This window comes from Petromyzon marinus, chromosome 63 (genome assembly GCF_048934315.1).
Source record: "Petromyzon marinus isolate PM22_M1 ecotype Great Lakes invasive population chromosome 63, UKy_Petmar_22M1.pri1.0, whole genome shotgun sequence".
Lineage (NCBI taxonomy): Eukaryota > Metazoa > Chordata > Hyperoartia > Petromyzontiformes > Petromyzontidae > Petromyzon > Petromyzon marinus.
This window is the reverse complement of record NC_133729.1, coordinates 1,024,689-1,047,402: the sequence shown is the minus strand read 5'-3', so window position 1 is coordinate 1,047,402 and position 22,714 is coordinate 1,024,689. Positions and strand designations below refer to the sequence as shown.

General features: G+C 48.0%; 1 protein-coding gene across 10 annotated transcripts in view; it reads left to right on the top strand.

The window, feature by feature from the left end:
• Positions 1-2,936: 2,936 nt before the first annotated feature.
• LOC116955972 (uncharacterized) overlaps positions 2,937-22,714 on the top strand; it is a 214,648-nt gene continuing 194,870 nt past the window's right edge. For 5 of the 10 annotated variants that reach the window (XR_012930128.1, XR_012930126.1, XR_012930133.1 and 2 more), the window contains exon 1: positions 4,457-5,230. The gene's annotated coding sequence lies outside the window, so the exon portion shown is untranslated. Of the gene's footprint in view, positions 3,440-3,830; positions 4,101-4,456; positions 5,231-22,714 lie in introns of those variants that run through there. The other 5 variants (XR_012930131.1, XR_012930132.1, XR_012930129.1 and 2 more) reach the window with 5 other exon arrangements.

The following is a 22,714-nucleotide window of genomic DNA, read 5'->3' as shown; positions in this document are numbered from 1 at the left end:
CGCAATCCAAGGTTTTACTGTATATAATTTTAAGGACACGGCAGTGTTATTGCCAAATGCGTTGGGTCGCTTCGTTCACTCAGCCTACACGACATGATATCTACACGCCAAATCAATACACAACCCAACATCCTTAACAAATCTCATCTTATATTATTTTTTTGTTTTGTTAGCTAGGCGTTCACAACCATTATGGTGCAGTTTATTTTGGGTTAGGGGCCGTCCATAAATGACGTCACGCGATTTTGGAAGATTTTTTACCCCCCCCCCTCGTCACACGGCATCACAAAAAGTCAGACCCCCCTCAAATATGACGTCACAAAGCTCTGCCCCGCCCCCCCCCCAAAAAAAATATAAAACATGCTTCAAATCGCTTTAAATTATTGTCATTAAATGTGGCGCTGAACTCTGATGTTGTAGGAGAAAACATTTACTAAAAAGTCTATTTAATTAAGTAGAACGTGTTGTCTATATTTATTTAAAGTTGCGCATTTTGATGTGACGTCACATTTCTCAACCCCCCCCCCCCTCGTCACACATCGTCACAAATGTCTGACTCCCTAGGTGCGTGACGTCATTTATGGACGGCCCCTTAGATCGTGTAGTTGGGCATAATGTAAACGTTCTCACTGGAACCCTCCACCGCTGGACAGAGCCACTTTGGCACGTGGGCAAACACTGTCCGATCGTTGACAAGTGAGCAAAATGTTGACATTCACGAGGCAATCGGCGTATTGAGGCCGAGTAGCCGAGCCCTTGTGTCAACATCTTACGGTTCTTAATGGTGATCTAAATCTCCGGGGACAACGTCCTCCTTCGTAATAATATATATACTTGACAAGCAAAAAAAAATGCCTACATTTTTGCGTGGGCCTTTTTTTAACTCACTCTGTCTGTTGTTGTCGTTGTTGTAACCTCAAATCTTGTAACTCAATTTTAACCCAATTCCCAATGTGGTATCGACTGCAAACTTGGTATACTCATGTCATACTGATGACAATACTGTATTCGATCATAAAAAAATATATTTTTAAACATTTTTTCTATATGTTATGTTTCGGCTTGGCTCTAATTGTCCACGCTCAACAGACGTTGGTGGTTAATTGGCCACGGTCCCTTACGTTGTGGCAAGCTTCGGGGCCACTTCCAGGAGTTCTGCCATTGCTAATACATTTCATAAAAGCGTATTTTAAAAAAAAGTTTTAAAAAATATATTACTTATTTAACATTCCGCCCGTTTTGCTGAAACACCAAAATCAACCGAGGACACATTTTGCCCGTGACGTGCCAACTTGATTTTGCCCACGTGTTTAACTGATCTCATTGGCTCCGTCGGGTGGTGAAGGGCTAAGTAGTTAAACGATATTTACAACGTACCTACGCAAATGATCTAACCTCATTTTTATTTTATTATTCATAAAGTATCTATCGCGTAGCTGCTATCTTGCCAATTAACGTATACTGCTACCATCAGCACCATCATTAGTTAACGTACAAAGCTGTGAGCCACCTTGCCCCAGTCTACATCATTGACATGCTGTACCCATGTATGTCCCCCCCGTCAAGGTCCCGCAGGTCTTCTCTGTGCATTCCCAGGTCCGAGACTTCTTCGGTCTATATGTGACCACGAGATCTTCCCCCCGCGTAGCTCCCAGGCTATGGAACTCTCTTCCACGGGATATCTGGGATCTCTCTGAGAGTCTGTGGACACTTTTTTGTTTAATGCGTCTCAAAACCTACTCATACGTTTTCGCTTCTTAAACTTTTAGTTCATTGAGTAAATGAATTCTTACAATGTGATGATGATAGTAATGTGCGCCTTTTGGCGTCCTCTGGTCTAACACCGTGTGAAACTAGGCTCGAAAGAAAACTGTCTCTGGTGTGGACCAATCAGTTTCAAGGACAATGCCATTATATTATCAATGTGTTTTTTTTGTTTGCATTCTGACCACAAGTATTGTGGTTAATGTAGGCATGATTCCTTGTAAAAAGGTTTCAGTTTGGTGTTTTGACATCTCCACACCTGTTTTGTTGCCAGAAAAAAGGGGAAGAAAAACCTATTATCATCTTACAATGTATTTATAATATAATTAGATTATGTCGAGTGTCTGTTGCTGTTGTGTCCTGCATGGCGCTTTGAGGTCCTTGATGAAATGCACTTCGTAAATTCAATTATTAGCATCATCGCCATATCAAAATAATATATTTCGAGATTTTTAAAAAGTCACTTTGGCTGCCCCATACCGTGTCAACCCCCATAGGGTTTACCCGTATCATTGTATAGGGAAATTGAGTTCTCAGGCCCATACTGAAAAAACAAAAGTGTCTATTTGTCTGTGTTTCTCTCTTGTAGGATGAACGGCGAGATTTCTAAGGGACACGGGATGACCAGTAAGGTCTGAATTGGTCTGTATTGATAAGGGGTGGACAGGTATGCTATACACTACACTGTACACTACAATATACACTACACTATACACTACACTATATACTACGCGATACATTACACTACACTACAATATACACTACACTATACACTACACTATATACTACGCGATACACTACACTATGCACTACACTATACACTACACTATACACTACACACTACAATATACACTACACACTACAATATACACTACACTATACACTACACTATATACTACGTGATACACTACACTATATACTACGCGATACACTACACTATACACTACACTATATACTACACTATACACTACACTATACCAAACCTGTACCCATACAGTTTACCCCGTATTCTTATGGAGGGAAATCCAGTTTTCAAGCCCATACAGCATACAGCCGTTTCAGTAGGGCAACACAAATATTGTCTATCTGTTTGCGTTTCTTCCTCGTGATGGGACTTTGTAGGATGAACGTTGGGGTTTATAAAGGGGCACGGGGGTGACCAATCAGGTGTGAATTGGCCTGTAACAAGCTAGGGACACTGATAAGGGGATGCCAGCTCAATACTCTTTGGTTCTTTCGGTAAAGTCACGTCGGTGAAAAAAAACCCAAAATAAAATAAGAATTAAAATAAAAAATATAGAAACAATCAAATTAAATCAAGACGTGCTGAGGACAACTCTGCTGCCCATTCATTCTCGCGCCCCGGTGACGTCACGGACCCACGTGGTATGAGCGCGCCGGGCGGTGACGTCACTGGCCTGGCCGGGCCCTCCAGCAAGGCCACTGGACATTTTTTTTAAATTTTTATTTTATTTTATTTAAAAGTCATCAAACAATTACGATTGTAAGTGCAGCGACTGCCTGACGCATCACATCAGCAAGTTGATCTTTGGAATTGTGTTTAAGTTACGTGTGGGGGGGGAGGGTCCTTATTTTTTTCACAAGACCGGGACTTCTCGTGACTCCACCGCTGGATGGTGAAGGCCGCTGGCCGCCCACGGGCCACGCCGGGGTGGTGAGTGGGGGCCGGGGGAGGAGGCGGGGGGAGGGGGGGGGAGGAGGCGGGGAGGGCGGGGGAAGGCGGGGGGAGGAGGCGGGGGGAGGGGAGGAGGAGGCGGGGGGAGGGGGGGGAGGAGGCGGGGGGAGGAGGCGGCGGGAGGAGGCGGGGGGGAGGAGGGGGGGGAGGAGGAGGAGGGGGGGGAGGAGGAGGAGGGGGGAAGGCGGGGGGATGGCGGGGGGATGAGGAGGTAGGGGAGGAGGAGGCGGGGGGGAGGAGGAGGCGGGGGGAGGAGGAGGCGGGGGGGAGGAGGAGGCGGGGGGAGGAGGAGGCGGAGGCGGGGGGGGGTGTGGAGGAGGAGGCGGGGGGGGAGGAGGAGGCGGGGGGGGGAGGAGGCGGGGGAGGAGGAGGAGGGAGGAGGGGGGGGTCACCTCGGCAGGTACCGCTTGAGACGTCCACTGGACGTCTCTTGGACGTCTCCACTCCCCGGGTCGTCCCCTCGGCGTGGACTCCAACTCGGCCCCTCCGGGCTCTCTCGCGCCAGGCCCAGCACGCAAATGGTCCATCGAGGCATCGGCGGCTCGCGTCTTACGTCAACAGCTCTAGGTGGACATTCCACGTTCCCGTGACGGGTCAGAGTACATTCTATGAGGACTACCTCACAAATAGTTCACCTGCTGTAAGTTGCCGCCAATAACGACACAACACTGTACTGTACAGTACCATACAGTACTGTACATTAATCGTCAAGGTTGGTGTCGGCTACGTTGTGTATGCCTTTAATTGCTTCGGTTATACTATAAATATTTTGATATAATATACTGTACATCCTTCACGACACCGGTGTGGTAAAGTATTGGGGGGTTCTAACCATACTTCAGTGTGGTGAGGTATTGGGGGGTTCTAACCATACTTCACCACACCGGTGTGGTGAAGTATTGGGGGGTTCTAACCATACTTCACCACACCGGTGTGGTGAAGTATTGGGGGGTTCTAACCATACTTCACCAGTGTGGTGAAATATTGGGGGGGTTCTAACCATACTTCACCAGTGTGGTGAAGTATTGGGGGGTTCTAACCATACTTCACCAGTGTGGTGAAATATTGGGGGGGTTCTAACCATACTTCACCACACCGGGAGGCGAATTACTCGATTCACAGTGTGACGATGATGGTGTTTCCATGTTAATATTCGTTACTGGACTAAAACTGCAGTAACATCTACATCTGTTTAGGCTGGCCCTGTAAGTCTGGATGGCCCGAGTGAAAACATATGTGTGTTTTTTTTTTAGGATTTTCCTAATCGTACAAGTTTCACCGTCCTAATCACTTGAAGCGTCGGGCACTGTCTTCTTGACATCGGCGATGCTATGTTGTGATTTTAGAAACGCCTTATCAGTGCCCTACCTTATTACAGACCAATTCAGACCTTATTGGTCACCCCGTGCCACTTATAAATATCAACGTTCATCCGACAAAGTCCCATCACGAGGTACAAACGCCAATAAATAGACACAACATTTTGTTTGCCCGTATTGAAACGGCTGTACGCCGTATGGGCCTGAAAACTCGGGTTTCATTGTACGAGAATACGGGGTAAGCCGTGTGGGTTGACACGGTGTGGAAACGCTGTCTGCCATTCCCTATCCACTGCTGAATGAAGGCCTCCCCACGTGACCCCGCCATCCCTCGCAGGCCCGTTTCCTGGTACACAATCCGTCTCGTGCTGTCTGCGCCGGAGGTGACCACCACCACCACCACCACCTCGTCGTCATCGTTACTTCATCTCCGTGGTGGTCAAGCTCTCAGGTAAGTTTCCTCCCAACACCTTTGACTGCCATTCCGTCACCAGGTCTTCGCTCGTCCGCCATCCTCATGTGCCCCTGCCCAAACCCGCTTGGTTTCCTAAACAGTAAAATGTCATGTTTTTAATTTCCCTTTGTTCGCTGTTCTACGTGCTCCTCCTCTTGCGTGTCTCCTTATTGTTACAACTAAGTACAGTATTTAGCAAATCATTGTAGCCTATTTTTTAAAACAACATTCGAGCATTACCCAATTGAGCCAGTACATCAAAGGCACCCTGATCTACTACTGCCATGACACATTTTATTCATTTGTTCGCTTCTAAAGGTCCTAATTTAACTTTGTGAAAGACGTCCTTGTCGTCGGTGAATGCGTCTCTTGTCAAAACTGCGTTCTCCGTCGACATTGTGTACTTAACAATAATTAAAATTTTTAAAGCACATTCCATCCTAGAATCCCAATGCGTAATGCGTGGAAAGCAGGAAACTAAAACAGAACCCGGGGCAACCGAATAAACTAGAGAGGGAAGGCCACTTTAGAGAGATGTGTTTTAAAGAAGACTTAAATATATCTTACCGACTCTGCCCGATTTCAATTGGCAAATCGTCCCAATGGCTTGGGTGCCACGCTAACAAAAGCCCGATCGATAGTCCATTGGCCTACGCGGTTGCTTTCCAGACCCATTTCCCCGTCCGTATTTCTGCGCGTCATCAGCAGGCCAGGTTTGTTAAGCCGATGTCATTGGGTCGCTAGATGTTATTGGCAAAAGCACTCCACGATAAAGCACAGGGCTCTGTTTACAATTGTAATCAACGTTTTACATAAGCTCATCATGCGTTGTTGGTGATGCATTACGGTTGAAAGCATATGTAAGCTCACATCTTTTCTGCATCTCCGCATATAAATAAACATGCGTTTCAGTCCTTGGGGCCTATTGGCCTTCGAGACCAATATTATCCGGCCGCATTTGTCTCGGCAAGCAAATGTTTGTAATTGTATGCCAGACCATGCTACTACTTGCCAAAGGGTTTGCGTTATATAATTTATGGGGCAATGTTCATAAGATTGATTGGCCTGTGACTTGCGCTGCTATGACAAGCGCGGATAATTGCCGTTTTTCAAAGGAGCAGTCGTATCTCTAAATATAAATCATTAAACAAGCACAGTGGTGATCCTGAACCTTACATTTTAAGAATACGAGTGTGCTGCAGTGTTGTCGCCACAAGTCTTGATAGTTTCCGCAGCGATAATGCATTACGCTGTTATTTTGCATGTGCTGTATTTTAACACGTGCAGGAGGAATTTTAGAATTGTCTGTATTGCAGATGCATTATTGTCGAATTGAACAATTCTCAAGTAACTCGTATTGGTCAATCGATCCTTTTGATATCGATTCTTAAATCTCGCCAAACATGCATAATCATATCGTGCACGTAGTATGTGGTTTTATTTATTTACTTATCCCTATACATCATATGGAAAGGGTTTCAAACGATCCCAGCAGCCATTTGTAGCCAGTACACATTTTTTGAAAAAAAAAAAAAACATTCTTGAATCGGGGGTTCCTATTCAGCAATTCGTCAAGTCGGCCAGCGAACCGTTACACCTCCAACTAATAAGTGCAATGAATTACGCATCCCACATTCAACAAAATAAGGCTTCAATATTTAATCAAAGGATTGAAATACCTCCTTGCGGCCGCTCTCATTTTCGGCGTGACCCAAACCCGCAGATGCACGCGGCTATAGGCTATAGCAGTTGGTCGGAATGGGGTGGGGGGTCGATGAAAGCATACCATTACCTCCTCCGCACACAGCACATGCAACTATTTTAACAGTACAAGAAGCCAGCAGGTTTTTTTTTCGCCAGCTTCTAACTCATTTTAAATATACGAAATATATCAACCGGCTGTGTTGAAATGTTACACCGTACTCCATATGTATGTTTTGTCCTTGAATATATAGATTTCCTTTTGTTTGAGAGACCCTTTGTACTCTGCCGCCTCTCCCCTGAGATGTTCTCATTGAACACAGCGGAAACCTTATCTGTACTGATGATGTCTCGGGCTTTCATGATTGAAAAATAATGCGACTTTTTTTTTATCGAATCCAGTAAAAATGTATTACGTGCCAGAATAAAAATTGGAATAAGCGTGTGCTCAGAACGATGAGCCCGGACGGACGGCTGTACGACGGAAGGCCCTTGCGAGCGAGAGCGATCGTTTTTTTATTTTGCGTGGCGCTAAAGTGCCGAATTTGACAACGAAATGCTGCACGCCGGTCTCGGCGACTGAAGGGAGGAAAGTTGTGAGTCCGTGTGTTTGGCGGTCCGTGAACCCATGGATCAGTGACGAGGACGCCGACGGAGAGAAACGCGTGCTTGGAATTCACACCGAGACAGAGAAAGAGAGAACGGATGGATCAGGGCACTAACAAACAAAATTAGCAAATCGCACATTCTATTGACTGTTTTAGGGAAAGTAAGTGAGTGGGCTTGGGCGAGACTTTGCCGGGAGGATGGATTTTGCCGTAGGGCTAGACTGGTATTTATTATCACGTGCAAAAAAGATATAATCGTTGCGTTTCTAGGAATCGTCACATTCGAATGCACGTTTCCCAGTCGCGTCGCAGCGTGCCTGTAAAACCTCGGCTCGCAGATTTATTCAACGGACGGGATGATTTAAAGAACTTGGCACCGAACGTTCGCCTAGGGGGGCCCCTTCGCCGAATCGCCGCTGCAAGTCGGTAAGCACCCCCCCCCCCCCCCCCCCACATCACAGACAGCTTCTCCCCAGCATCCGCCTTGGCAAGGCCGCGCCTGTTGGCCCTGATTACGGCCCGGCTGACACAAAATGCCGCCCGCTCGTGCAATATCGAAAGGCCAGTCTGCGGGGTTCGAGCGTCCGCTGCAAGGCGGCGTTCTTCGGGATGCTCTTTCCTACTGGGGCCTCCCGGCTCTCTTCCTCCTAATAAAATCACATTGCCCGTCTGGCCGACACAATGTGGGGCTGGCCCAGCGTTGATGTTTTTTTTTTATGTTGGGGCGAACTCAAAGCAGCCGTGAGGAGCATTCCGGGTGGCGGCGAGAGAGGGAGGGGTGTCGACAACAATTTCTGCCTTTCGTCTTTGACGCGCCAACAAGTAGGGAAATTTAATTATTTAAATTCACTGTAAATAACCTTAACGTTCAAAGGGCTCGTGGTACGTACGGTTTGACACAGACGTAATAAATACACGACGTTCCGTTGGCAGCTTGCGTTCCCATCGCGCTAAATATCCCTTCTAGACGTTTGACCCACTAAAACAAACCACATGGAGAAAAAAAAAAATCCATATCGCGCAGTTACAATTTTTTTTCTATATATATCAGAGGGTACCAAGCCGAACTCCCAACGGGACGCACCCCACCCCGTCTGCACACACACACACACACAGCCCCACAATTTGTGGATCCTTGTAGGCTGCGGTTAAAGTGCAAGGGGCCGTTTGTGCATCTCGTGTTACCCTGGGCCGCGTTGGACCGCTGGACCCAATGGGGCTTCATCGTGGCAAAGTGGTGACTTCTGCCTGCGTGGCACTGGCTGAGGGGCACGCCACACCTTCAGCCGTGCAAGCAAGTCGCTGCTTTAGCAGGGGGCTCGCCGCGATATACACAGTAGATTCTCGATTTTTACGTGTGCGGTTCATCCGATTTGCAGGTTAACCGCGCACCTGAGATTTTGACGTGAATTAACAACTCGTGGATTTTTCCCTTAAGCCCAAATGAATAATCTGAGAACAGTTCTACATTGTTATTCTTGGAATTGTTCATTACGAGTCACGTGCTTAGACCGAACGAATATGTGCTCCGGTTCATTTCGAAATCCACGTGATTGCTTCTGCGGCACAACAGTAGGTGGAGTTTGATAGATTTTGATTGGCGTGGCTCTCCTATCATCGACCTAGTGGGCCGTGTCTTCTGCGCGGGAGCAGGAAAGTGTTATCACTGAGCACGCGCAGTGATAACAAGCTCAATTTTCTTAACTTAAACATGATTATTATCTATAGAAGTGTTTTTTGGCATAGAGATCCGCGGGAAATGGGTATTTTTGAATTATCCGCGTCCGTCTTCCGCGTCATTGGCGCGGATAGTCTAGAGTCTCCATAATATAGTTTTTTTTTAGGGGTTAGATCGCGTACATATAAATGTGTCGTTAAACTCGCTACCACCCGACACATTTATATTTTCGTGATTACGGATGATATTGGTCACGAAAGACCACGCGTTCATCCAGAGCCTACTGCGTATGTTTTCACGATGTGACAATCGTCGTGGATGCAGTTTCCCGTAACTTTGCGAGTTGTTTTTTCGGCATTTGGCGTACGTTGGAGTCACGGCCAGAGTTTGTTCGGCTGCAGTTCACTCATCGTGATCGTGCCGTGGGGTGTGGATCGTTACACCCTCAGCGATTTGGCCACCACTTTGACCTTTCCGGTTTTGCCGTGGGTTGTTTTGTGGTTTCGTGAGAAATTAGTGCACAATAACGAACGCATCGCCATATCGAAGCATTTGGCTGATGAACCGGTGTTGTGAATGGAAAAAAAACATTCATTGAAGTAGTTTCTTCACTTCCCTTCTCCAGCGACCAGTGCAATTTTTATTTTTTTTACAATTTTAGTAGCAAACGTCTACTGCTTGGTTTTTGTATACAAGTCAACATTCAAAATTAAGAGAGGTTATATCACCAGTGGGTGGGGGAGCGGTGGCTGTGAACCTGGCGACCCGAGTTCTATTCCACGGCTACCGTGGGTGACGATCCGAACTGATCCTCGCCCTCCTGGATGCCTTCACCGACCCCGCACTGACCACCAGCGGAGAAGTATGGTCAAACAACCCACGTGCTCCGGCATGGCATGCCATGTGGAGGCCTTCATCCAGCAGTCGATTGACAAGGTCTGATCTTTTGTTGTCCTTCCCCTCCTACGCCTCCGATTAGCACGGTAGGTTACGTACGGTGCAAAAGAAGTTCAACATACATACACAGACTCGCACAGAGACCCATAGACTCGCACAGAGACCCATAGTTTGTTGTCCTTCCCCCGCACATCCGATTAGCACGGTTGGCTATGTACGGTGCGAAAGAAGTCCAATATTCATACATGATCATGAGATAGCTTTTTCAGTAAATATAAACACGTACTTTGATTATCTCATTGACAATGTACGCTTGAGTGCGAAGGCTGCCCTCCTCTGACTGATGGTAATATTTTAAACTTATAGTTTTTCAAAATGCCGACTCGTAATGTTCATTAACCTGTTCATATCTGGCAATTTGATTGAGACCCGGATAATAGTGAAATATAGTGCAATATAGATTCATAAGGCACCTTTTGTGAATGATCAGAAGATTTTGATAAAAAAAATAATTAATGTATATATGCGTGTTAAGAGCGTTGGCAAAGTGGATTCATAGAGCAGCGTTCGCACGCTGCTGTATGAATCCGTGGACCTGAGTTTGATTCCTGGCCAGGGTAAATATTGGGTGACATTTGAATTTGGCCTGGGACCTCGTGCACCAACCCGCACTGACCAGCATGGTGAAGTATGGTCAGTAAACCCCTCCATGATTGACATGGTGTGGCGAAGCCTTCGTTTCAGCAGTGTATTGATTTTCTAATTGGCATTATTATGAAAAATAAACTATGCATTAATATGTGAATGTATTCACTGAAAATAACAATCCAGATTATGCATGTAAAATGACAATGTTTTAAACTCGGGCGATTTCATCAGTTTAAACGTCTACCGCACTAAATTACGACGCGGAATAAAAATCTATCTATAAAATATTCCCGCCGTCAAATGTAATGGGAAAGCCTGAGGCCATAAATATCTCGTCTAAGCCTTGAGAAGTGGGGGCTGGGGGGCTGTGGGCGGTCGGTGGTGGGGGCGCGACGATGGCGACCGCGACACCAAAGCAACGGAATTACACGAACAACCCTGACGACGTTGGGATTTGCCGCCGATGAAATTAGCTGCGTTACGCGTCTGCGCGCCGACCTGCTGTTGCGGCAAGGTCACCCGGTGCCCGCCCAGAGACATTCGTGGAAGGGCCCCTTGCAAAGAGATGTAAATTATTATTATTATTTACTTCTCACTATTGTCAAATTATCAGAATTTTTTTTTTGTGTCTTGGTCCCGGGCTGTAATTCCGTCAACAGTGTAATTTGACTGAATAAATTGGCCGTCTCCGTGTTCTCGGATTTTAGAAGTATGTATATATTTCGATTTAAAGCTTTCGTGACTGCAATGATTCATCTTCTTTGGTTCTTTCGGTAAAGTCACGTATAATATTGCGTTATTTTATTTTATCAATTTATGATTTTATTCTACGTGACTTTACCGAAAGAACCAAAGAGTATGTATATATTGTCGTTGGCCGAGATGCTGTGATGTGAACGGGGAGAGGGCACCGCAAGGGTACAGAGGAGGTGGGGTAATGGCAATCGCCGCCTCCAACCCACAATGTTGGGAACCCCCCCACCCCCACCCCCATCCGTTAGAAGTCGGGCAGATTTAGACACAGGAGATTTCTCCAGAGGGGCAATGTGTGGGTTGTCGTTGCCGCTCGAGTGAGAGAGAGAGAGAGACACTCGGCAGCACGGGCGTGACGTCTTCTGTCTGTCCGTCGCAGGGAATTAAAATGCCTTTGATAGAAAGGCGGGTTTTATGGCGAGGCCGCTGATTATTCACTTTGACCCCCTTCCCCCTCGCTCCCCTGGCTGCATTATTGAATCCTCACTCTTGGAACCAATCAACTAAACAATAATAATAAATCTGAAGATGCGGAGCGTATGATTGAATTGAAAAAAAATCATCTATATTCACACCGGCTCCCGTTCTTGACATTGAGTGGCAGCAGGAGGGGATAGATGCATCACCCCCCCCCCCCACCACCACCACCTAACCCCCCCCCCCCCAACCCCATCAAAGCAAGCGACGTGACGTGGCGCATCGTGCGCGGTGAGACGGCAGAAACAATCGGGCAGCGGCGAACAGCAGCAACAAAAAAGCCTCGCAGACGTCACGCGGCACGGCACCACGCCACCACACACCACCTGTCCCGAGAAATTCCCGTCCCCCCCCCCCCCATTCTAAAGAGGAGGAAGTGAACTTTGGTTCAACGAGCGGGGCTGGCCGTCTCGGGGAGGGTGACCTCTTAACCCGTACACGGCCCCCGCGTGCGCCGCCCGGGAGAAAATGAACATTTGCATGACAACAGGGAGGGGGAGGGCCTCCCTTTTTTTCCCCTTCGGTGTTTTTGAAAGCGCGGTTCATTATTCTGAGAGGTCATTTGGGAAAATGATTCGATGCAAAACAAAAAAAGCCCCTAGCCTACACGCGGAGTGCAAATTAAAAAGCTGCCAATTGACGGAATGAGAAAAAAAGAAAATTCTGAACGAATTATCCGGAATATATATTTATTTTATATGTGTGTGCATGTGTCTGGCCACCCACCCTATCGTGTGCCGTGCTGGCCTTGATAGGTGCTGCTACTCGTTAGCAGCACTTGGCCCAACAGACTGTTAAGGCTGCACTGTGGATCTTTGTCTTTGTATGGTGGGGGGTGGGGGTGGCGGTGGTGTAGTGGTTAGCGGCACTGCTGCGCTACGAACCCGGCAACCCGAGTCCGATTCCCGCTTGCGGTCAACACCAGTGCCGATTACAAGGGTTGGCTCAGCCTCAAATGAGTACCTGGTGTGGTGTGTAAACATCGCTACTCGGGGGGAAAAATGCAGCCGGGCGTGGTGCTGGCCACTCACCCCCTTGTGTGCGGCTACTCACTAACTCCCGAACAGAACTTGCCCCAACAGTCTATTACAGGCCATATGGGGGAATCTTGCTCTTCGTGTGTATATTTAAAAAAAGAAATCATTTTGTGTGCCAGGTGCCGAGTGGATTATTGTTGCAGCGATCGCGGGATAGCGTGAAGTGGCAGTGGGATTTTGGAGGCCTTCATCCAGCAGTGGATTGACCACGCCCGGACTAACGATGACAATGGTGAATTCAAAATGACGCAGCTGTCCGATGATGAAATAACCAAAAAAAAACCAAAGCGCATTTGATACGAGCTTTGTAACGGTTCAGCAGAATGCTGGGGGTACACCGTTAATTTACAGGGAATTGACCGTTTGTAGTGCCGTAGGTTCTCTGCGCGGAGGTACCGGGACCGGCCCGATGTCAATGCTTCTGCCCAATGGCGGAGCAAGGCTTTACAGGTAGGGGGGGGGGAACCCCTCCAGCAATGAAATATGATAGAGGAGTTGTTAGTAAGTAAGGACTTGTCCCTTGATTTTTATTCGACGCGTGTGCGGCGATGACGCAGCCATCGATCGAGGATCGAATTCGAACCGCGTTGTGCGATCGGCAACGCGTTCGCTGAAGGTGCCGATGCCTTCAGGGAAGTCGTGGACTCTGTATACGCAACTGCGCGCAATTCTGTGAATCACTTATAACTGCTTTTCCGTTACTTATTGCCAATTATGGACTATTGTCCTATCATCTCACAGTGTCCCTGGCACGTAATAATATGCAACACAGTGGCAGTGGGGGTCGCAAAATGCCGATTTATTACTAATAAACCCCAATGATCCGATCGAAATTAGGTAAATCGATCGGATCATTGGGGGGGCACGTGCCACCCCCCCCCCCCCCCACTGGCTCCGCCAGTGCTTCTGCCATCGCCTTTGCCACCACCACCGCCACCACCATGGCAGACAACGACTTAGTCTCCTAGCTGGGCCCCGCTTATAAGTGCTGGACTCCCCGTGGAAGAAAATATTGCGCGTAATCTTTGGTCGCTTGGGTGCCAAAGTGGGGGGGGGTCCGTGTGGTTGGCGGGGGGGGGGGGGAGGCGGTGTTTGACGTCGGAAAAAAAAAGCATCTGTTTTTATTCTCTGTTGCTTTGTCCCTCGTGTGTGTTTTTTTATTAGGAGATTACGCGCGAGACATTTTAATTGGACTGGCTTTTTTTTTTTTTACTCGTCCGTCGCCGTTGGATGGATTTTTGCCCTCTGTGTACATCCGACTGCAAATGTCCGTCGCTGTCTCTACCTCGGGGCCGTCACGTGACTTCTGCGCGTCGTGCCCTCTCGCCTTGGCGCGCAGTGCAACCCCGAGCGGGGCGTTTTGCGTGTCTCTCGCCTCGTGGACGCGTGCGTTTGGACTCGCCTAGATGATTTTGCTGCTATGAATGTCCAAATGACGGTGCCGCTTTGTTGAGCTATCATTCACGGCCAGGTCGCTTTTGAAAATTTAAGTTGATGCCTCCGTGGCCTTTTGCCTGGTAGGATGGGGATAGTTTGGTGTTTGTATTTGTTTGTGTTTGTGTGGTTTGTTTACCTCTCTTGTTGGACTTTGCACTCCTATCGTGGATGTGTCACTGTTTGTTGTTGTAACATTCTAACCCCGTGCTCCGACTGGACAATCTGTGAAAAAGAGCTTCATAGCTCGTCGGATTCCACCAGAATGCATAAATATTCTGATTCCGTTTGCTGTCCCGTGCCTTCGCTGGCCATTTGCGAAGGGAACCCGTAACACAGGTCTGGATAATGCCGTTTAAAGCGAGAATTGCCTGCCGATGATTAATTTAGCAATTACCATTTCATGATTAATTCGGCCTAGGCAAGACATTTAACTTGGTAAGGCAATTAACTGCGCTTTAATCATTTTTTTGGGGAGGGGTGGGGGGTCGTAAAAAATTTAATATCGGAAGAATAATTGAGCGATGGAGCGGAGCGGGGCCAACGATGCGCAGCTCGGTAATCTGTAGAAGAAACGTAACGCACTCGCCAATAGCCGCCGCTTGTGTGTGGCCTCAGCAGGGAAATGTACAAAAAGGGGGGGGGGGTTGGGGCAACGCGTCAGCGCAGCAGCTAGCTCTCTTCTTCATAGCACATTGCCCGAAGCGCCGTCTATTATACATATATTTTAATTTTAAGGCCAAAGTCATATTGACAAATGCGTGTGTTGTTGTTTCTGTTGTTGTCAACCGTGCTTTGTTGACAAGGAAAATCCAATAGCGGCAGTGGCAGCTGCACCGGATAATTTGTTTCATCCGTGGAAGCGGAATTCTGTTGTATTGGTTGCCACAAGGGTTGCAGCGACTTACTTCCCCGCCCCTCCCCCACCCCCCGATATCGCAATTTCATCTTTCCGTAATTTGTCTATACTTCCAGTACACTACGGATAAATAACCGCAGTTCATTCGGCATAAGCCCACCATACGTATCTGTAATCATTGCAATCGGGCGCTTTCTGAAAAGAGCTGTATAGCTCAGTGGGCCTTACCTGGTGAAATTGTAATAATTTAGTTTAGCCTCTGTTCAAGACGAATGCACAAACTGTCAGTTACACGGAGATAAATTAATCCACCAAAAAATATATTTAGCTGCCATTACATAATGTAAATTACGAAAACAAAATGATGCGTTTTGCAAATAACTAATTTAATGGGTAAAATATCTTTATTTACAACATAACTCGCGGTTATAGTTTTTGTCAGGGAACAAAATTCTTCCGTGAATATGCAGCTATGAGTGATAGCGGTAATTGTGACATCGCGATATGTCGCCGAAGGGGCCGACGTGATCTTATGCCGTGCGGCCTATCGTAGTGTCGCTGTGTCGCAGCGACCTCGGCCGCAATCATTTGACGAAGTATTAATTAATAAAAAAATAAAAAAAATCGCCTCACTTACCCGGGAAAGCTTAACCCCGAGTCCATGGTGGTACTTTTCGCAGAATCGTCCTTCCACTGTTTCGCACAGGCGGCGGCGGCGGCGGCGACGTTGCCGCCGCCGCCGCTCTGTGTGTGTGATCACAATTGAGTAATTTGCAGGGTATATTTTTCGGCGTAATGATATCGTTTGGCCCATGCCAATTATGCTGTACCGTTTGTCTTCTCTTTAGCTGCGGGAGGAACCCTGAGAACCCGGAGGAAACCCACGCCATAGACTCACACAGAGAGCCATAGACTCGCATAAAGACCCATAGACTCACACAGAGAGCCATAGACTCACACAGAGACCCATAGACTCACACAGAGAGCCATAGACTCACACAGAGAGCCATAGACTCACACAGAGAGCCATAGACTCGCATAAAGACCCATAGACTCACACAGAGAGCCATAGACTCACACAGAGACCCATAGACTCACACAGAGAGCCATAGACTCACACAGAGAGCCATAGACTTGCATAAAGACCCATAGACTCACACAGAGAGCCATAGACTCACACAGAGACCTATAGACTCACACAGAGACCCATAGACTCACACAGAGACCCATAGACTCACACAGAGACCCATAGACTCACACAGAGAGCCATAGACTCACACAGAGAGCCATAGACTCGCATAAAGACCCATAGACTCACACAGAGGGCCATAGACTCACACAGAGGGCCATAGACTCGCATAAAGACCCATAGACTCACACAGAGTCACAGACTCACACAGAGACCCATAGACTCACACAGAGACACATAGACTCACACAGAGACCCATAGACTCACACAGAGACCCATAGACTCACACAGAGACCCATAGACTCACACAGAGAGCCATAGACTCGCATAAAGACCCCCTCGTCTCGATCCACAGACTCGGTTTGAGAACCATAGACTCGCACGAACCCATAGACTCACATGGAGACCCATAAACTCGCATAGAGACCCATAGACTAGCACAGAGACCTATAGACTCACACAGAGACCCATAGACTCACACAGATACCCATAGACTCACACAGAGAGCCATAGACTCGCATAAAGACCCCCCCGTCTCGATCCACAGACTCGGTTTGAGAACCACAGACTCGCACGAACCCATAGACTCACATGGAGACCCATAAACTCGCATAGAGACCCATAGACTAGCACAGAGACCTATAGACTCACACAGAGACCGATAGACTCACACAGATACCCATAGACTCACACAGAGACCCATAGACTCACACAGAGACCCATAGACTCACACAGACCCAAAGACTCACACAGAGACCCATAGAATCAAAGGGCTATGAAGGTGCAACTGGTGTAACAGCGGGGCTTCTGGCTTAGAAGATTATATCTATGGGTCTCTGTGTAAGCGCAAGGTTCAAACTTGATTTGATGCTTTCGTGACTGCAGGAATTACTCTTTGTGGCTCTTTTGGTAAAGGCGCTTAGAAAGAAAAATAATTAAATAATAGAACGCCACGTTTCGATTGCAACACAAGCAGTCGTCATCAGGTAGAAAACAAACCTAGTGAACGTCTACAAAAATGTTTGTGTCTCTGTGTTGTCTCTTCTCTGTTTGTGTGTCTGTGTGTGTCTCCGTGTCTGTGTTTTGTTCTCTCTCAAATTTTGAAGTTCACTGTTTCCTACCTGATGACGACTGCTTGTGTTGCAATCGAAACGTGGTATTCTATCATTTAATTTATTTACTTCGTGACTTTACCGAAAGGACCAAAGAGTAAGTGTGAGGTTGTCCGATGTATTTCCAAATACAGGGTAGTCCTCTACTTATGATGGAGATGCGTTACAACGACCCCATCGTAAGTCAAAAATATCGTAAGTCGAAGATGGCCTAGCCTACCCAGGAGTCTTAAAGAATGGTGATAATTTAGCAAAACAGAGCAATTTACAGTACCGTACTGTATGAACTATATACTTTATGTATTTATTAATTACAATACTGTATTGCACAGTAAGATTTAAAGTAAAAAAAACAAGGTAAATTCTTAGCCTACCTATATGAACTGCAATTTAATAGAAAGTTTTTTCAGGAAACAATCCTATCTGCTATAAACACTTTCGACATGCATTGAACGTATTATATCGTGGTAACCCTAAAATGAAATTGCTGAGAGTGAGGCATCACCACACAAGGCGGGAGATGCGCACATCCCGGCAGCGTCCCAGCGTACAGTATCGTACCTTGTACACTGCTGCGTTTGCCTGCCGCGCGAAATTTAAAATATTTTACAATTTTGTCATATCGCTATCGCCATCGTAAGATCGAAATATCGTAAGTCGGACCGCCATAACTCGGGGACTATCTGTATGTTCATGGGTCTCTCTGTAATTCTGTTTGGTCCTTATGTAAGTCTGTGGGTCTCTGTGTAAATCTGTGGGGCTCATTGCAAATCTGTGGTCCTCCGTGGAAGTCTGTAGATCGTGTGAAGTGTACGCGAGTCTATTGGCCTACTTGTAAGGCTATGGATCTCTATTTCATGAAAATGGATGCTACTAAGAGAAGAGAAACAATAGGCGTACAAGGATAGAACATGTCCATGCAGCTGTATTGTGGAGTTAAATTAGCATTAATCAAGTCACGAGCTTCAAATTGATTCAATGACCGTTTCCATTTCGGTAGTTTCTGTGATTAATCAAGATAATGAACCTGGGTTGTAAAAACGACGAGGAAAGCCGGCCGGCCGGCCGGCCAGCCAGCGCCCGCGGGTGTGTCACTTGCCGCCGGGAACCTCCTCCATTCTCTTGGGACAGGGAGCCAAGTGGGCCAGCGACGTGGCCAAATCCGCCATCGTCAGCGGCACTGATCGCTCCGCGGCTGCCGACGAAGGCCTCGACCAAGCGGGCCGCCGCTTCCGCCTCCCACGACCCCGTGACGCGGCAATATGCGCCCAGCGCCTGCGGTGCCAAACCGATGTCAACGCTCCGTTTCCTCGGTGGACGCTGCCACTCCGTTATTCCTCTTGGCCCCCTTTGGCCAACGGTCCCGGCTTTGCCTGGTATCTCCCGCCCGCGTGACCAAAGTGGCCCCCCAATGCCCTTTGAAACGAGCGTGGGGTGCGCGAGACGCTCGGATGATTGAAAGAAAGCTGGCGGGACAGAGTGGAACAAGTTGAACGTCCAGAACAAAACGTCGCATTTGAGACCCAAACATCCGACACCTCCTGGCGTTGACGTTCCTCGAAGGTGCTGGTGGCGCATAACTATCAGCCGCATCGGAATATAAACGGCAGGCTGATGCGCTCACCTCCTTCGTAAATGTGAATTTGAAGACGCAAGCCACAGTAGTGGGATTGTTGCCATTAAACCCACACCGTGGACCACGTATCAAACCCGTACAGAATCCAGAATTACATGGCGACTCATAGAGACGCATAGACTCCTAGAGATGCTAAAAGACTCGCGGGGATACGTAGACACGCATCGAGATGAGTGAAACACAAGCCACAGTCGTGTGATTGTGGGCATGCGAACCAAACTGCGGACCATGTGGCAAACCACTGCTTTCTGCGCTGATTCAGTGGAGGAGGAGGATGAGGAGGAGGAGGATGAGGAACAGCGACACGACACGAACCCTCTGCTGAATCCCTCTCGTCGTGGCCAGCAGCACGAGACCTCGAGATTGGCATCTCGCTCCTGAACAAATTGTATTGCCGTCATACGCAAGAACACATTGGGAAAATTAATTGGCAGATATGAGCGCTTGAGAGAGCACCTGGGCCCACGAATAATTGGAATTGCGGATAACAGGACAGCGGATATGAGTACATTTCGCTGGACTGTGGCATTCCTGCCAACAAAAGCAATATCGTCTCCCCGTGAAAAGATGTTTTTTTTAGGGGCAGCGTGACGGATCGGCACCGGATAAGAATTTTCAATTAAAATACGTCAAGCGGATACCTCGAGGGGAGAGGTGCACGCTCGCCGTGACCCCGAGCGACGGGGGGCAGAAGGGGCTCGTGGCCGAGCGAGCGCGATGCCACTTCCAGACGTCTTCTTGACCATTAAGGGCAGCAGCGCGTGGGCTCGGGGGCAGGAAACGACGCGAGGAGAGCCGGAGGACTTTGTGGCCAAGACTACGGACGGGGCGGGCGGGGGGGTGGTGGAGCAACCAGAGGCGGCAACGCGGTGCGGGAGCAAGGTGGGGAGCGCTTTGCGCCGCGAGAACCACGAGCGACTACGACGAGCTTTGGGGAAGGCCTTCGTCCACCACTGGAGAGATGAATGCCCGACGGGGATGGGGAGCCGTGCTGTACGGCGGGGGCCCTTTCCCCCCCCCCCCCCACCGTTTCATCCCAGGTTCCCGATCGGAGGCGCGTCACGCACGCCGTCGCAAACGGCAAGAATCATATGATGAGCACGAACATCAATTTCGGCAGGGGGTTTTTTTGCATCACTTCGCCTCCCGTTCGTGTGAACCCGGCCTGTCCTCCGTGCCTCGGGTTTCCCGCTGCGAAATTGTTTGCGTTGCACGGCCGCAATCGGACGCAGAAATGCCGCGTTGTTTTTCTTTAGGATTTTTTTAAAATGACATTTTCCGCGCAGACATTGTTATTATTTTCTGTAATTCTAAATATTATTTCGTTTTTCTTTCTTTCTTTCGCTCTCTCTCTCTCTCTGTCTCGGCTTTCAGGGTGGTCTCATTTTGATAAATAAAAAAGATTGATTTCCTGTTAACCCTCGATTGCACCTTAACGGATGCGCGTGGAGCATTCGCCATTTAGTTTGTGAGTCAAGAAATGCTTCACTCGGCCAACGTTTTGACGTATCTCAGCAGAACAACAAACGGCGATGACTGTCCACTTGCCAATTCGGCTAAACAATCGCATCGTGCGGGGGCCTGCGGTTAGCGTGCAGATGCGGCGGTCCAAAAAGTCATGGCCCACTCTAAACTGAACACAAGTGAGCAAGATTCTTTATATTCTCAAGATGAAACATTATTTCACGATGCTGCTGCTGCACTGGCAGCGGTGCGCAAGCCCGGTGAAGAGAATAGCTCTCAACACGCCCGTCAGCGGCACTGTGTGTGGCCTTAAAATGAAATAAAAAAAAATAGGCAATGTTCAGGGGCAGTGGCCCTTTGTCATCGATGTGCTCTGAAGAAAAGAGGGCCGTTGCCAAAAAAACGCCGCTTGTTATACGCGTGCGATTTATTTTCGCGTGCCGGAAAGTGTTATTGACGAACATGTTGACTTCTTCTGTTTGCTTGTTTTCCCAGCGGTCGTTGTTTTGCGTATATATCGACGTGCAGTGAATGCGCCCAGTCGATATTGAGAAGAGAGCGATGCAATTTAAATGGGGGGGTTTTCCCCCCCCCCCCCCCATTTATTTAAGCAGGCCAATTTGCTTTATATTTCCAACGCGCTGGAAATGTTACGTCCGTCTGTGTGTCCATGTATTCTGGGGTTTAACTTTTGCATTATTTCATAGAAACCTATAAAAACCCATGGACCCCGTCACGGCATTACTTGCTTGCACAGCTTACGGAAGTAATTCGCTCAGATCCGTGCGTATTTTTGCCCGCATGATTGACAGTGAAATGCTACGATTCAAAATACATTTTTGGGGGTTTTTTTTAGGCCATGTAATTATCTGACCGTATTTCTGTCGTTAGTACGCTCCACCACCGTGACCGCCACCACCCCTCTAGGCGTGGAAACTAATTAAACTGTCACGTGGCTTACAAGCGTTTAACTTAGCCCCAATTATGATTATTTCGGCTCCACCGTTGAGAGTTGAAGAGCAATTCTCGCAGCTAAATTTATCAGCAATTGGATAAGCGACTTCCGACGATTGGCCAAGCTCTGTTGTCCTCCTACATATTCGTTTTTTTTAAGTAAAAAAAAAATCTAATTTTAACACGGGGGACAGTCATTGTTGTACCTGGCTTGAGATGCGTTCGACCGCACTCGAGAATGCAGTTGAATCGAGGGCGTTTATCCGGATTTGAACCGCGGGCTGTCAGCAGTGCCGGCCGTAAGGGCCTTGATCTCTGAGCCACCCCTTCACCTCTGATACAATCTATTTTCACTTGCGCATCTTAAGCACCGCATTCTTTTACTCGGTAAGCATTCTTAACCCCGCGGTATTGAACCTGTGCACTGTTCTGCAGTAGTGCAGGGGCCGTCGAGTTGGGGTAAGGGTTGAGAGGGAGAAACTACATCGTGTCATCGGGAGCGACTGACCTCGTTTTAAGAGTAAATTGTAAATGAGACCAGACGCTTCAGAGGATAAACCGACGGGCCTGAGCAAAATTGGCGATGGGAGATGTCACAGAATGAAATAGAGCAATAAGAGAAACCAGTAGATACCAATATTGCACGGAGGAAGCGGCATAATAATGCAAAACATTGCTTTGCGAGCTCAAGCTGTGCCCATCCTGTCGTGCCCGCTCCAACGTAAAGCGTAATGAAAAGGACCTGGAGACCGTGCTGCTGCTGCTGCTGCTGCGTTTGATTTTTGTCTTGTTATTCCTCGCTTTCCATCGCTGCCTGTGGCTCCGTGTTACCGTCGCGTCGTGGAACGGCTGTATTACTCATCCGGCTAAGGAGGAGGAGGAGGAGGGGGGCATTGAAGAGACCTTCTGTAACTCGGAACAATTATGACGGGGCAACGTTTGTGGTCGTGTCTCGGGTGGGGCGCCCACTCCCTGCCTTCACCGCACTTGACAGGATTCAATGTAATAGCGGTCAGGGCGATTAGTGGTGGAGG